The following is a 16,509-nucleotide window of genomic DNA, read 5'->3' on the forward strand; positions in this document are numbered from 1 at the left end:
CTAGAAAACTGAACACCTGATGATGGAGCACCAAGTCACCATACGACCTTCCCTGTCACCAAGAACTGTTATCTAACCTGTTAAAACATAAAATTAAATACGCTCAACAGTATGTGGAAGTCACAAGTCAATTTTAGGAGTGGATGGCTCAGATTCCCGTGGTATTGTTTCCTACAATACCTTGTCTTCATGGGGAGTTCCCTCTGGTAAAATACCAAAGAAGCAAAAATTGTGGACCTGGTTTATGAATGGGTCAGCGTGGTATCCTGGCCTCTGCATCCTTCACCTCAGTGCTTACTCAGTGGTCCATGTGCAAAGAGGCCATGACAGCAAGAGTGATGGTTCTTGGTGAGCTCATGGGCCTCCCCTCAACATAGGTAAGTACTGGACCCACCAACAGCAAAGGCCAATGTTGAGCTCTGATGGCCCTTTCTCTTTGGAAGGATTTTCTTTTCTTTCCTTCACTTTTTTCTCTCTGTCCTTCTTTTTTGAACAAAAAAAAGCTCCAAAAACTATAAAGAATTAAGCACAAAGGCAAACAACGGTAAGATGAATTGGAGCGGGAGAAGGAGGGGAGAAAACACCAAACTTAACAGAGGTGATGATAAAGAAGACAAATAATTGAAGCACCTTGTATTTTAAGTGGTGCCAAAGGATGACATGAAGGAGAGGAATGAAGAGATTCACTGCTTTTGCAATAGCTTGAAGGTCTGGAATGAACAGACTATGTAATGCTTGTTCAGTTTGACAAAAGAGTACTTATGTAACCCACGTTCTTACCAAGTCAGAATATTCCTATCACCTTAGAAAGTTCTCCCTCACCTCTTTCCAGGAAGTCCTCTCCCTCGTTCCCCAGAAGCAAACACTTATCTGATTTCTATTACCATAGATTACTTTTGCTCATTCTAAACTTCTTATAAATGGAATCATAAATTATATACTACTTTGTTTCTGGCTTCTTCTACTCAACAAATTGTTCTTGAGATTTATCCATGTTCTTTATGGGTCAGTAGTTCTTTTCTTGACGGTTGTTCCATTGTATGACTGCATCGTGGTTTGTTTAATCATTGGGCTCCTGTTCATAAACACCTGACTTTTTTTCCCAGTTGGGGTTACTGCAAATAGAGTAGTTCTAAACATTCTAGAACATACATTTGGGGATATATATCTCTAGTTCTCTTAGATAAATTAGATAAATAACTAGGTGTGTACCTGCTGAGTCATAAGATGTGTGTGTACATATATGTATATGTATGTTTAACTTTTGAAGAAGCTGCTAAACTATTTTCCAAAATGGTTGTACCACTTTATATTCCCACAAGCTACATATGAGAGTTCCAGATGCTCCATATCCTCTAAAACATTTGGTATCGTCAATCTTTTTTAGTTTGTGTTTTCATTTGCATTCCCTGAGAATTAATGATGTTGAACACTTTTTAATGTGCTTGTTAATCATTCATATGTCTTTTTTGTGAAGTGTTTGATCAATTTCTTTGTCCACTTTTTATACAATTACATGCCACACTATTATTGAGTTGCAGGAATTCTTTTATACATTATAAATATAAGCCCTTCCTCAAATGTGTTTGTTATGAATATTTTCTCTCAGCCAATTGTTTATTTTCTTAACAGTATCTTTGCATGACTAGAAATAATGTCCAATTTATGGTTTCTTTGTCCTCTCTAAGAAATCCTATAATACTCCAAGGTCATGAAAATATTGACCTATGTTTTATTCTAAAAGCTGTATAATTTTAGCTCTGATTTAAAGGTCTGTGATCCATTTCAAATACTTTTTGAATATGGAGTGAGGTAGAAATTGAAGGGTTTTTTTTTGTTTGTTTTGATATCCAGATTTTTTAGCCCCATTTGTGAAAAGATTTTCCTCTTTTCATTGAATGGCTTTCATGCTTTTGTTGAAAATTATTTGATCATATATATGTGAGTCTATTTCTAGATTCTATATTTTAATCTGTTTGTCTATTATTTTACTAATACCACAGTGTTTTTACTACTGTAGCTTTAGAACACATCCTGTAGTCAGGTATCTCTAATTTTATTAAAATATATTTTGGGAGCTATTCTGGTATGTCCTTTGCATTTCCAAATACATTTTAAAATCAGTTTCTCTAAATTTGTTAAAAGCCCACAGGGAATTTAGATAACTTGTAATTACATTGAATACATACACACATACACAAAATTGGGGGGGGGGGAGAATGCACATCTTAACAAAATTGAGTCTTCCAATCAACAAATTAGTATTTATTTCTATTTACTTTGGTCTTTTAACATTTCTTTCAGCACAGTTTTGTAGTTTTCAGTGAAGCCATATTGTATACCTTTTGTTAAATCAATCTCTTGGTATTTTGTGGTTTCAACACTATTGTAAATGGTATTTAAATTGTTTTTTATTTCTAAATTTTCATTGTTTAAGACGTGTGAAAGGAAGAATCGATGAGTCTTAGAACTGCCCGGTACAGGAGCTGCGAATGGGGGGCAACTGGGAACAGAGGATCAAACACTAAGTCCAAGCCTCTATGTACATCCTAGGGACCAGACAAATCTACTATTAAATTGTTGAGCAAAGAAGTTAGCTGAGGAGGAAAAAAAAAAGTGTGTTTTTTGTTTATTTTTAATACTTCCCTTCATCTGTTTTTGTGTGGTATAGATTCTCGGGACTAGCGGTAGATCCCTTTTTAAAAATTAAGAGAAAACAATTTCTCCTGTAGGAAATATGATTACACTTAAAATCTTCTACAAAACAGCACTCCCAAATTGAGAAAATATTCAGATATGATTTGACTAAGAACAGTTTGTGTACGAAACAGATCAAACCCATCTGGGTGTTCCATTCACCCAGAACGTAAGGCTGACCACCTGGGTTATCAGTCATGCTCAGAGGCTTAGCAAAAGGACAGAAAATTACTAGGAAGCAGAGGCTGGCAGATATCATGTTTTGTTCCCAATGTGTATTTGTGCTCCCTGTCACCTAATACTCCCAGTAATTGAGTGCATCCTACAGAAGAAATTTTTATTTGAAAACCCAGCATCATCCTTATTTCAAATAACTGGAGCTGCATCAAATGCTTTGGCAGAAATAAGCATAGAGACTTTATGCTCCTAAGAGTGATGAGTAATTTTTGCTAAATATAAATAGCTATGTTAAATCATATGCTGAGTTTCCAACTATTGAGAACATGTATCCTATTAATTGATCAGGAGATTATACATTTTCCCAGAAAATTCAGATCATCTTTTTTGAGAGCTCTGCTCTCTACAATTTGAATGACCTTTTTTCACCATGACCGTTTTCTTTGGACAATGATATAGACAGCAATTTATTTAACTCCTTAAATCTGGATAGAAAGAAGGGAATACACAGTTAACAGATAAGCTCTAGGACACAGAAAAGAGACTTATTATAATAAGGCAAGTAGAGAAGGAATGAAAAAGATGTGAAAATAGAAAAGGATAAGGGAAGCAAGGGAAGATGTTTTCTGAGTGAAGAGAATTTTGAAGGTTGTAAAATGCCACCAAGCCTGGTCATGCTGGTTGAGCAAAGATCTTTATAATGTTACATGGTTAGGTTATTACCCATAACCCCTCTTTCTCTGCTAAATTAGTTCTGACTCTAGCTAAACAACAGGATCACATCAGAACTTTTTAAAAATTCAGATTTCCAAGCCCAACATAGATTTACTGAATCATACTATAGCAAGGAGAGTCCTGGTAATGTTTTTAATAGGTCCTCCAATTAAATGAGTGATATTTTAAAGTTGTTAAGAACCATGGGTATAAAACTGCTGTGTTCAGTTAGGGAGGCAACCACTGAAGGACTAAATACTGAAATAGTCAAAAGTGGATTCTTCTGGGTCATGATTCTACAGGTAGAAGTGTAGGGCAAGAGATTTAACATTTTACTTCCCCCTCTATACAGTTTGACTTTTTTTTTTCCATGTACCCATGTTACATTTTAAAACAATTTTTAAAATTCAGTAAAATTAAAAATAAAGTTCACCAGGTGACTCTAAAGAAGAGGGAGATTTGGGAAAAACTGATTTAAGATGCAGTTTTAGAGGAGTGAATGGGTCAAAATAAATAAATAACACAAAGATTTTGCCCATAGCAAACTCAACTAATTCATAAACATACTCTCTCCTTCAGGACTGATATTTAGCTCATGACCAGTATGGCTATACCAATTGTTTAAACAGCTAAATATTTTCCTACTGATTGGTCATACATTCTCTCCCCTGACACCTAGGACCCTCTGAATCTACCCACTTTCAAAACACACACACACACACACACACACACACACACACACACACACACACCGAAATAGGTATAGCAAGGGGTTTCCAGTATACTGCCCAAGACCCTCTGGCTGATGGCTGTTTGGACTGGTTGGTATCTTACTGGATGCTCAAAAGTATGAATGGTACCCCTGCCTTCCTCTTACCCCACAGACTGTTGGTTAACTTAACTGCACCTGCTAAGCCAAACTAAGTTTTTCATTCCCTCAAAAAACTGATGAAGTCTGCCTACTTTTAAAGCTAAAGCTTATACAGTTTTACATTCTGGAGGTGCAAATGAAAGGAAAGAATAAATGAACCCATGAATGAATTATGTTGTGAGAGATAAAATAACTTTGTGTGAGGGAAACCACATTTTCTCTGCAATATCGGTATCCAACAATGCAACAAAAAGAAAGACAACGGTGGAGCCAGTGTTTTGGTTATGTTGATAAAAGACTGAATCTTTTTTTTCTGTCTGTGAAGGACAGTGCCAGGGTCTATATAACAAATTGCAACTGTTTAAATCTTCAGAGGTCTGCGAGCGAGTGCTTCAGCAATCTTCTACAGTGCACAGCAAGCATGACTGCCAAAAGGCTAGAGAGAGTATCCCGAAGGGACGTAGACATACCTGCAGGCCTCAGCGGAGCCTGCCTGCTGGACTCCCCACCCCCACTCTATCAATCATGGCAGGGAACTTTGATCTATATAGCCCTCTATTTGACCTTGTAAAGTCAAGTTATACAAAGACTATCAGGCTTATGCCAACTCTGAAATATTTTCCTCTTTAGTCACAAGGCAATGCCCCAAAATATTTTTCTTCAGGCAGTTGAAGGTTCAGGTGAAAGAGAAAAAGGTTTTCTAGAGACTGCTCGAACTCCTTGGAAAGCTAGGCGCTTTGGAAGTATTCTTGTGTTCTGATATAACATTTGGAGCTCTAGAGTGTATAAGGTAACTCCAAGCTGTTCTAACTCAATTCCTCTGTCCCCTAATGTTCGTTTACAACACCCTATTGCTGCAAATTATGTATTTGTGAGGTTTCCCCAACTAAGCTGTGAGCTCCTTAAGAGCTAAGAAAATTTCTTTATATTTCCTCTAATTAGCAATGGTATCTGGCACATGGAAGTTGTTCAACTAAAGTTTCAGGAATGGAATGGAATGAAAATGAAAGGGAAGAGAAGGAAAGAATGATATTTAGGAAAATAATTAAATTTAGGAAATTAAAATTGAATTTTTACTTCTCTTCTTGATTCTCTAAATGGGGTAATATCTGTAGTCTTTTATTTCAAAGGCAATGCATAATTTTATAGGAATACTTTTTGGAATGTGACTTAAATCTTTTAGATGAAAGATTTGGTAGACAAAATGTCCCCCACCCTCCAGATGTCCGTGCCCTAATCTGTTGACCGTGAAAAAATTACATGCCAAAGGGGTTTTGCAGATGTGATGAAGGTTACAGGGCGATTATACTAGATTATCTACATCGGCTGAATCTAGTCACATGAGCCCTAAAAAACAAAGAACTTTATTTAGCTGAAGTCAGAGAGAGTCAAAGTATTACAGGGCCTTGGCCCACCATTGCTGGAGGGAGCCACATGAAAAGCATAGAGCAGATATCTGGGCAGCCCCTAGGGCAAAAAGCAGCCCCTGTCTGACACCCACAAAAAACAAGAACTTCAGTCCTACAAACACAAGGAATTTAATTAAGCCAATGACCTGAGCGAGCTTGGAAGTGGTTTCTTCCACAGAGCCTTCAGTAGAGAACGTAGCCCTTCTGACAACTTGTGTTTAGCCCAGTGAGATATGTATCAGACATATGACACAAAAAACTGTGAAATAAGAAACAGGTCATGTTTTAAGCTGTTAAAATTTTAGCAATTTTTTACAGCAGCAATAGTAAATTAATACAATGACTGTATAATTCTCACATTTCTAAATAATTTGGGACTGAAAATTGTAATTGCCCTTAACGTAATATAATTAGTACAAGTGAATTGCCATATTTTGGCCTCTTGTTTTGTTTAAAAAAACACTTGCTTTATTAATGCATTCTTCCAACAAATATTTACTGAGAGTCTGTATGTATGAAGTACTGAGGAATGGTCTCTGAACTTGACATCAATACAGCTTATAGCAATGACTTTCGGTGGAGGACTGGAAGTGATTAAATGATTTAGTATTCAATTAGTTCACCTATGAAAAAAGGAAGTATTACTAACATTAACAATATGTGTAAGCTCGGGATAGCCATTGTACTCGTATCTCCCTGGATATAGTTTATACCTTGCTGAAGTGAAGGGGTGGCAATGAATCAGTGTTTCCTGGAGTTCTATGCACATGGGTGCACCTGGGTATATTAGTAAGTATTGTATTAGAGATGAGGAGAGAGAGAAATGGGTTCCATGATCATGAAAGGACTTCTGTGGACTCCCAGCATGCCGCCCACATACTTACCAATATCTGCCCCCACAAACTCTACCTTCCTACCTTTTACCCTGAATGAACTTTGTGATGATGTCTAACGCCAGGATCTTACTTGTAACTATGAGAAAATGATCTAGCAAGTCTCCACTCTCCTACGTGATCATTTTTTTACTCTATTCTGGATCATTGTCCTAAGCATACAAGCATTTGACTAGTTCTTACATTGAAAAAGGGGAGGAAAAAAACTACCCTTAGCTCTACTCTCCTACCTTCTGTTTAATCCCATTTGCAGCAAGACTTCTTGGGGGAGTGTCTATACTTAAGCTCTCCAATAATCCCTCTTCTCATTTTATCCTAAAGCCACTGCATAAAAGTTTTGACTCCACCATTCTTCCAAAATTGCACTTGTCAAAGTCACCAATGACACCATGTTGCTAAATCTAATGTTTAATTCTCAGTCCTCTCATTACCTGACATATTAGGAGCTTTTGACAGTTGTCACTGCCGCCTCCTTGATCTACTGTCATCACTTGTCTGCCAGGATACCACATTCTCCTGGTTTACTTCTTATCTGCTTGGTGCCTCCTTAGTCTCCTTTGCTGGTTTTCCCCCTTCTCCCCAGACTCTTGATGTTGGAGGCTCCAAGGCTTATTCTTCTGTCCATTTATATTTTCTTGATATAATCTTGGTGACCTCCACAAGTTTCATGTCTTTAAATATAACTGACATGTTGATTGCTTCCAAATTTGTATCTCCAGCTCAGATCTCCCTCCTGAACTTCTGACTCATATGTTTAACTGTCATCCTAGCATCTTCATTTTGAGGCCTATGAAAAAATCACAAACCCAAAACTGACTTCCTGATCTGTCCCCCAAAACTCCACACAAGCCTTCTCATTTCAGTTGATGGGAACTCCATCCTATGATTTCCCCAGGCTGAAAGCCTGAAAGATATCTTTGATACCTCTCTGTCTCTTTCATACTCCACATATAATCTGAAAATTCCCTTAGCTCTACATGCAAAAATCTTACTGCTTTCATCACTTCCACTGCTCTCCTGCTAGTTGAGATCACAATTATTTCTCATGTGGATTACTGCAATTGATCCCTAACGAGTTTTCTTGCTTCTGTCCTTGCAAATACTAGAGTTTATTCTCAACACAGCAGCCAAAAGGATCTTTTTTACAGCTTATATAAATCCAAGTTATTTCTCTGGTCAAAATGTTGCAGTGGCTCCCCCATTTCACTTAGAGAAAAAGCCTAAAGCCTTAAATGACCCACAAAAACCTTCATGGGCTATCTTCTGTCATCTCTTTTCCTATGATTGTCCTTTCTGTTCATTTTGCTTTATGCACCATGGCCCCCACTTTTGCTTGAACATCAGACCTGCTCTTGCCTTAGCATTGGCTGTTCCCTCTGACTGAAATGCTGTTCCCCCAAGTATCCAAGTATCTGTATAATTCCCTTGCTTCCATCAAGGCTTTGTTCAAAGGCCATCTTCTCAACGAGGCCTCTCTTGACCACCTTATTCATAGGATGAATGGATTCTATTCTTATCCTTGTATCAGTCCTCCTAATTCCCCTTAAATCCATCTAGTCTTTTTCATGGCATTTGTTATTTAATATCATATTTCACAAATTACTTATTCTTACATTTATTTCTTATTCCTCATCTCAACTCTCCAATGTGTAAGAACCATGAGGACAAGATTCTTTGTCTGTTTTTACACCGATCTAGCCCAAGTAACTCTGACAGAGCCTGGCACATAGTTGGCACATAATAAATATTTGTTGAATGAATGAAATGAATGTTCAAAGTTAATTGGGTTGGTTTACTGATGAATTTCTCAGGACCTTTAATATACTGATAAGATTTGAGAATTTCCTGATCAAACACAGTGTGCTGTTTTCCATGCTTATTTGACCACAGAACTCATTTGTTACACAATACCTATTAACATCCCATAATCCTTGCATTAGAGTACTTTTTTAAAGGTACATAAAATCATTTTTTGATTCTTTCTATCTATAAAATGTATAATTTTACCAGGAAATGTTTTGCAATTTGTTAATTGATTTACTGTCCTTTGAAAGAGGTAATGCACTTTCCAAGGGGCACAGAAGGCCATCTGGAGATTTGAAGTAGATGAATTTTACTTTCACTGATCTCATTTGTACACTTCCCTCCTGCTTTCAGTGCATTTTACCTCTGAAACTTGCAACATTCCAATCGGTTATAAAGTTTTCATACCTGTTAGAGGCCTTATAAAAGATGACATATATTCTTGTCATATTAAAAATGAAGAAACCTAGGCAGCAAAGGGATTTTCTTCCCATGCTCTCACTACTGAGGCCCCATGAAGGAGGCCCAATAAATAGGGCCCGATGTGCTTGGGATAAATACAGTAGTATATTATGTATTATATGCCAAACGTACCCAGGTGCACTTTTCACTTGTTAAGTTATCACATGATATACTAAAATCTTTTTCTGATCCCTCTCTCCATAAATATCTAACAACCTCACTCTAATTATGACACTAATTACATATTAGCAATTACCGCTGCAGAAATGATTTTTCTCTGAGTAAATTATAGCAGATTACATATGAAAAAATAAATCTCAAATTTCTACAATAATACATACCTTGATTAATTAATATGATCTTTGCCACTGTCATTTTTTTAAAGACATGTAATTATTTCTTTCATTTTACAAAGAAAAATCAAAACCTTCTCTTGGCCCTACTGCCTTCTTACCTTTTCTTTGGTGTAATTTTCAGCAAAACTCCAGGGAAGACTTGCTGTTCTCTCTATGCCTGCTTCTCTAGCAAGATCTACACACCTGTGTTTGGATATCTCAGACCCAAGAGTACATTTACTCGTCAAGAACCAATCCTTTTGATTAATCTAGTAATTTTCTAGACATTTAAGACACCTTACCTAAATGTGTTCTTAACCCCAGCTCTCTCTGGAAATATTTTTAAAGAATACCAGAGGGAACTATGAAAAGGAAAGAAAAGTTATTATTGCTAGAAATTTTATTCTCTGTAGTGCATTTATCTATTTATGTGTTTAAGAAGTGCTTTTGAACCCCTATTTGCTTTTGGGGGGGTCTGGGACACAGATATGAACAAAGTGTCATTTTTAAGGATTGTACCATCTAGTAAAGAGGGACAGAAAAATAAATAGCGAGAAGGTAGTCAGACAATATATATGCTAAATGCTATAATAAAGAGAAAACAAGATGGCATATTTAAGAGATTTGAGGAGCTATTTGGGCAATCAGGGAAGGCTAAGGAAGTGTTTTTAATGTGGATCCAAATGCTAAGACAGCAAATCTCTTAGAAGAGGTGAGGGAAGAGCATTCCAGGAAAGAAAAAGTTTCTTCAAAGGCTGATGGCAGACAAAAAGCTTTGAGTTTTATTCTAAGTGGATTGGGAAGCCATCAGAGTCTTAAGCAGGTAAATGATATGGTCAGATTTCTTCTTTTTTAAACAGAAGTTTTTCTAGCTTCCGTATGGACACTGGATAGCAAAGGAAGGTAATAAGGAAGTTTTAGCAACCAGGGTCTGCCCAGCACAGCTCAACATACACTTTGAATGTGTATTTTCTCTGCACCTAAGACTTCCCTGAGTACACCTAATGAGAGGCTTGAGTCTAGGTGTAAGTAATTTTAACTTGTTTTGCTTTTGTCTAATACATTAGAAATTCATTTTTTTTGGAAAAAAATAGGATTTTCTTGTAATGAACATAATAATGAGCACCATTTTTTTTTCTTTTTCTTTTTTCTTTTTTTTTTTCTGAAAAGAGAGGAAAGGAGGAGGAAGGTCCAAGATGGCAGATTAGGTCAACGCTACGCCTGCTGCCTCCCAGGATCACATCAAAATGACAACTACATTATAGAACAATTCACTTCAAGAATCATCTGAAGACTAGGTGAACATAGGATATCCTAGAACACAGGATACAGAGAAGAGCCCACATTGAGACTGGTAAGAGGGGCGCAGATTCCAAACAGGCTGACCCCAAACCCGCAGGCAGTGGTTGAACACTGGGAGGTATACCTTGGTAGCAGAGGTCCCCCTTGAAGAGAGGGGTCCCAGCGCCACACTGGAATCCCCAGCCCATGGATTCTGTGCCAGGAAGAGGGTTCCCCATAACATCTGGCAGTGAAAATCAGTGAGGACTCTGCCTGTCCATCCTTGAAGGCAGCTAGTAGACCAGACATCCTTTTAAAGGACTCACTTGCTTGAAACAGACTCACTTGCTTGAAACACTTACCTGGGCTCCAGTAGAGGGGCTGCAACTTGAGAAATGTTGGAGACATAAGGGGAAAGACTGAGTCATGTTGCTTTGGGGGAAGAGCTGGGGAGACAGCCGCCATTGTCCCTGTGTGGAGCCTGCCTTCTGTGGAGCCTATGAAAGCGCACTTCTTTTCTATGTTTAATCCTTCCCAAAGGGCCAAATCTGAGACAGCATTGGTCTGGTGAAATCTGTGCATGTGCATCACCTTGGTGATGCCCTGGGTCCCTGCCCCACCAGCTAGTGCTGTTCCCTAGGGGCATTATCAGCTCCAGGGTGACTGGCCCCACCTCACAAGTTGTGGAAGCCTTTTATAGCAGCATATGGGCCACAGCAGCCTGGGGAACTTTTGCTACATAGTTTGCACTGCAGCCTCTCCTGGGCAGCTCTCAGGGAGCCGCAGGCTGAGACGAACAGTGGCTGGCCTCGATGTTCTCAAAACATTTTGTGAAGTGGTCACAGGCCCAGCACTGGCACAGGAACTAAATCTGCATTAATTTTGTAAAAACAACCGGCCACACCTCATGACTCCCTGAGACCCTGCTCCACCCAGCTAGTGTTGCATTGCCAGAACAAAATTCAGTCATGAACACAATACTATAAACCAGTAACTGGAATAGAACATGTGTTTGGGGAAACATGACGAGGAAATAAAGAACTGCATGAGGTGGGGGAAGGGTTAGAAAGATGGTTTGGGCAGGATTATTATGAAAATGGGATATTTGAGCACTGCCCCAAGGGCAACAACCAAGAGTGGAGAGAATGAAATCTTCACCAGGAGGAGACACAAAGCAAACCATGGAGACTTTGAAAGTGCAAAGTGTGTTAGAGAAATAGCAAGCCGTACAGTGGGGCTCAGCTTCACTGGCATGCTTCATGATGCTGAAGGAAATTCATTGAACTGTTGCAAATTTATTTTCATGGTGAAACAAAGTTCCACAGTGTCTAAGATAGGAAATTATTCCCTTTCTTCACTTAAAGAACAAAGTAATTCATGTATAGTAGCTATAAAAATGGAATTTAATACTTCCTTCGGGAAAATGTTTTTAAAATACATTATCTTATTTGTTGCCACATGTAACTGATTTTAAACTTATTTTGCATTCTGGTTTTAGTGTAGATTGTGACATTTTTCTTATTTGACATTTTCATTTTTTCAAAGTCAAAAATAAGTTTAGGGTTGCTCTGGGTTATCTGGAATATTGCAACTCTTTTCTAGTTGGATTTGCTTCCGCAAAAGCCATTTATAGTTTATTGCCTCAGCAATCTTTGTCACAGGAAGAATTCATTTCTTTGAAAGGTTTGGTTTGAAAGATTCAAAATGATTGCCGCCTTGTCTATTTTAGTGTAATTTAAATACATACGCCAAAAATATATTTTGCAAACTACGATGATTTGAAGTCTTGGTCAGCCACTGAAAGATATTCTGGTATTGAGATTATTTAAAAATTTTCATCTTGCCAAAGACATTAAGAACATTTTATAAAATAATTCAAATTATTGTTAACCCAGAATGAACCTAAATTAATGTTCTGCTTCAAATTTTTTAAGATACATATATAATGTCACAGAGCTGTGAATCCGTGCAATTTAAATCACTCCTTAATCAGTTTTGCTAAAAACAGAATCCAAGGAAAGAAGCACCAGGTAACTCATCTGCTTCACAGGATTCTGACTCCCTCTAAGGGCCAAAGTAATTACTGCACCATAAAGCCTGCTTCACACAGGCCAGGGAAGCACACGCTCAGCCCTGTGATAAGCACCTTCCATGCACATCCATCATCCTCAGGGCAACACCACGAGGGAGGGAGGTCCTATTACTCTCCTCATTGAGGAGATAAGAACACTGAGGTGTAATAAAATGACCTGATCTCACACAGCAACACATACTGACATCAAGGTTTCGTCCTAGGGCTCTACAATTCTTCTCGGCTAGTGTATTCTTAGTCATGATATTAATATAAAGATGAATGACTTCAGCGCACATAAACCAATAGCATGAGCATCAGGAATAAAGAAAACACGTTCGTTGTCCAGAAAGATACAGCCTAATGAACGCTAAGGTTTCTGGGAGAAATGTAAATTATCATACAATTTATGTGCCAGGTGCTATCTAGGCATTTTAACTTTCATTATCTTGTTTGTCCTCAAAATAATCCTATCAGATAAGCATCACTACCCTGTAATTAAGTGACAAACCTGAAGATAGAGAGCAAATTAACTTGTCTAAGGTTATAGAGTGAATAGTGGGAAAATTTGGGATTCAAATCCAAATTCCAGTTACTCCAAAGCCCATGTTCTTTTCACTGCAAATGGGGTGAGCTTTTGGTGCTAAAGATTTGTTCAGTGCTCAGTCTTGCCCCTCCTGTCCCCAAGTTGTTCACCATATTAAACCATTTTAGAGCAACATGGAGGTCATTTGTATAATAATAAAAAAAAACAACAGGGATATTTGCTTACAAAAATCCATCTGTAGTAGGCACAAAAATCACACACACACACACACACACACACACACACACACACACACACACACAAATGCCCATGTCCTAATCCCTGGAACATGTGAGTGTTTTACCTTACAAAGCAAAAGGAAGTTTTTAAATGTGATTAAATTAAGGATCTTACCCTCTGGTAACCACTAAACTGTTGTCTGTGTCTATGAGTTTTTGTTTCTCATTTGTTTGTCTAAGCGGGGTGGAGGGGTGGTAGATGAGGGTAAAGGGGATCAATTATATGGTGATGGAAGGAGAACTGACTCTGGGTGGTGAACACACAATGGGATTTATAGATGATGTAATACAGAATTGTACACCTGAAATCTATGTAACTTTACTAACAATTGTCACCCCAATAAACTTTAATTTAAAAAAAAAAATTAAGGATCTTGAGGGGGCTGGCCTAGTGGCTCAGGAGGTTGGAGCTCTGTGCTCCTAATGCTGAAGGCTGCTGGTTCGATTCCCACATGGGCCAGTGGGCTCTCAACCACAAGGTTGCTGGTTCGACTCCTAGACTCCAGCAAGGGATGGTGGGCTCTGCCCCCTGCAACTAACAACAGCAACTGGACCTGGAGCTGAGCTGCAACCTCCACAACTAAGATTAAAAGGACAAAAACTTGACTTGGAAAAAGTCCTGGAAATACACACTGCTCCCCAATAAGGCCCTGTTCCCCTTCCCCAATAAAATCTTAAAAAAAAAAAAATTAAGGATCTTGAGATAGAAGATTACCTTGGATTATTCAGGTGGGCCTTACATAATCACAAAGCTTTACTGTAACTCAAAATTGATCATAGCCTAAGTGTAAAATCTAAAACTATAAAACATCTAGAATAATACAAGAGAAAACATATTTGACCTTTGGTTAGGCCAAGAGTTCTTAGAGTCAATACCAAAAGCATGATTCTTAACATCAGATTGTTACATTCTATACATTGAAGAACTGCAAAATAAGTATGCTGAGTGAAGTAAGTCAGACAAAAAATAGTGCATACAATATGCTCCCATTTGTATAATATTCTAGGATATGCACAATGATGTATGGTAACAGAAACCAGGTCAATAGGTGCCTGGTGATCAGAGGGAGGGACAGGGAAGGTCAGGAAGGGAGAATTACAATGGCCATTAAGAAATTTTTGGAAGTGATAGATATGCTCTGTATTTTGATCACAGTTTTGATTTCACAGGTACATACAAGTGCCGTAATGTCAAATTGCACACTTTAAATATGTGAAGTTTACTGTATACCAGTTTTGCCTTAATAAAGCTGTAATAAAATCAACCAATGTAATTCATTATCTTAAGAGAATTAAAGAGAAAATAAAATCATAATTTCAATAGTTGTAGAAAGAGCATTTGGCAAAATCCAACACCCCTTCATGATAAAAGCTCTCAGCAAACTTGGAATAGTAAGACACTTCTTGAATATGAAAAAATGTATCAAAGAAAACCTATAGTCAACATCACATTTAATGGTAATATATTAAGGCAGGGATGCCTTATCTTATTCCTTCTATTCAGCATTGAACTAGAATGTCCTCACCTACCTAACAAGCAAGAAAAAGAAAAGATAAAGATTGGAGAGGGACATAGTCAGTGGTGATGATTCATGGAAGACATGACCAGGAAAGCTGAAGATTCTATAAAATAGGGGAAAAAAAAAAGAAATTATAAGTGAATTTAACAAGGGGGAACTAGTACAAAAGTTTGGGGAATTTAACAAGGGGGAACTAGAACAAGTTTTGCATAATGGGTGGCATTGTGATAGGTTGAATTACTGTTCAATATTCACTTATCTCCCTCAACTCCATTGGAGAAAACAAACTTTCCTGCTGTTTAGATGTTGGACCCGACCACGTGACTTGTTTTAGTTAATGAAATGTTGGCAGACATGACACTGTAGAAGCTTGAAATGAATTTATGCAGTTAGAATTTTTCCCTTGAGCTTATGTCATCACCATGAGAAAAACATGCCCAGTTTGGCACACTATTCCCTGAAAGAAAATGAGAGATGCTTGCAAAAGAGCAGCATTGCCCAAACTCTCCCAGTCAGACCCATCCTACATCAGACAATCCCAGGCCAACCTCCAGCTACATAAGCCAAATATGTACTTGTGCCACTGAGATTTTGTGGTTGTTTGTTGTACAGCAATAGCTAACAGACATTTTCCAAATTATATGTCTAGCTAATGTTATAGAGAATTTTAGTATTCCAGAAATAAACCAGGCATTATCTCTATGTGCAGGCAAAGAGATAAATGTATATTTTAAAGAATAAAACTGAATGAATAGAATCTATGGTCAACAGATTATTCAATAATTGGGTCAAGAACATTCAATGAAGAACAAAATGGTGCTGGGACAACTGGATAGGCACATGTAACAGAATGAAGTTGAACCCTTACCTCAAAATATACACAAAAATTAACTCAAAATAGATCAATGACAAATATAAGAGCTAAAACTATAAAACTCTTAAAAGAAAATATAGAGGTAAATCTTTATTACCTTGGGTTTAAAAAGGATTGTAGATCTAACACCAAAGACACAAACAACAGAAGAAAAAAATAGACAAACTTGTCCATCAAAATGTAAAATTTTGTTTCAAATGACACCATTAAGAAAGTAAAAAGACAACCCACAGAATGGGGGGAAATATTTCAAAATCATATATCTTATAAGATACTTGTATCTAGAATATATAAAGAACTCTTACAATTCAATTATAAGAAGCAAAACCCAATTAAAAAATAGGCAAAAATCTCAATGAACATTTTTCAAGGAAGATACATCAATGACCAATAAGCACATGGAAAAATGTTAATCACCAGGGAAATGCAAATCAAAACCACAATGAGATACCACTTCACACACAGTAGGATGGCTACAGTTAAAAGTCAGATAATAACAAGTGTTGGTAGGATATGGAAAAGCCAGAACCCTGATACATTGCTAGTGGGAATGTGAAATGGTACAGCTGCTTTGGGA

Source organism: Rhinolophus sinicus, chromosome 6 (assembly GCF_057876585.1).
Source record: "Rhinolophus sinicus isolate RSI-liver-muscle chromosome 6, RSI-T2T, whole genome shotgun sequence".
Classification (NCBI taxonomy): Eukaryota; Metazoa; Chordata; class Mammalia; order Chiroptera; family Rhinolophidae; genus Rhinolophus; species Rhinolophus sinicus.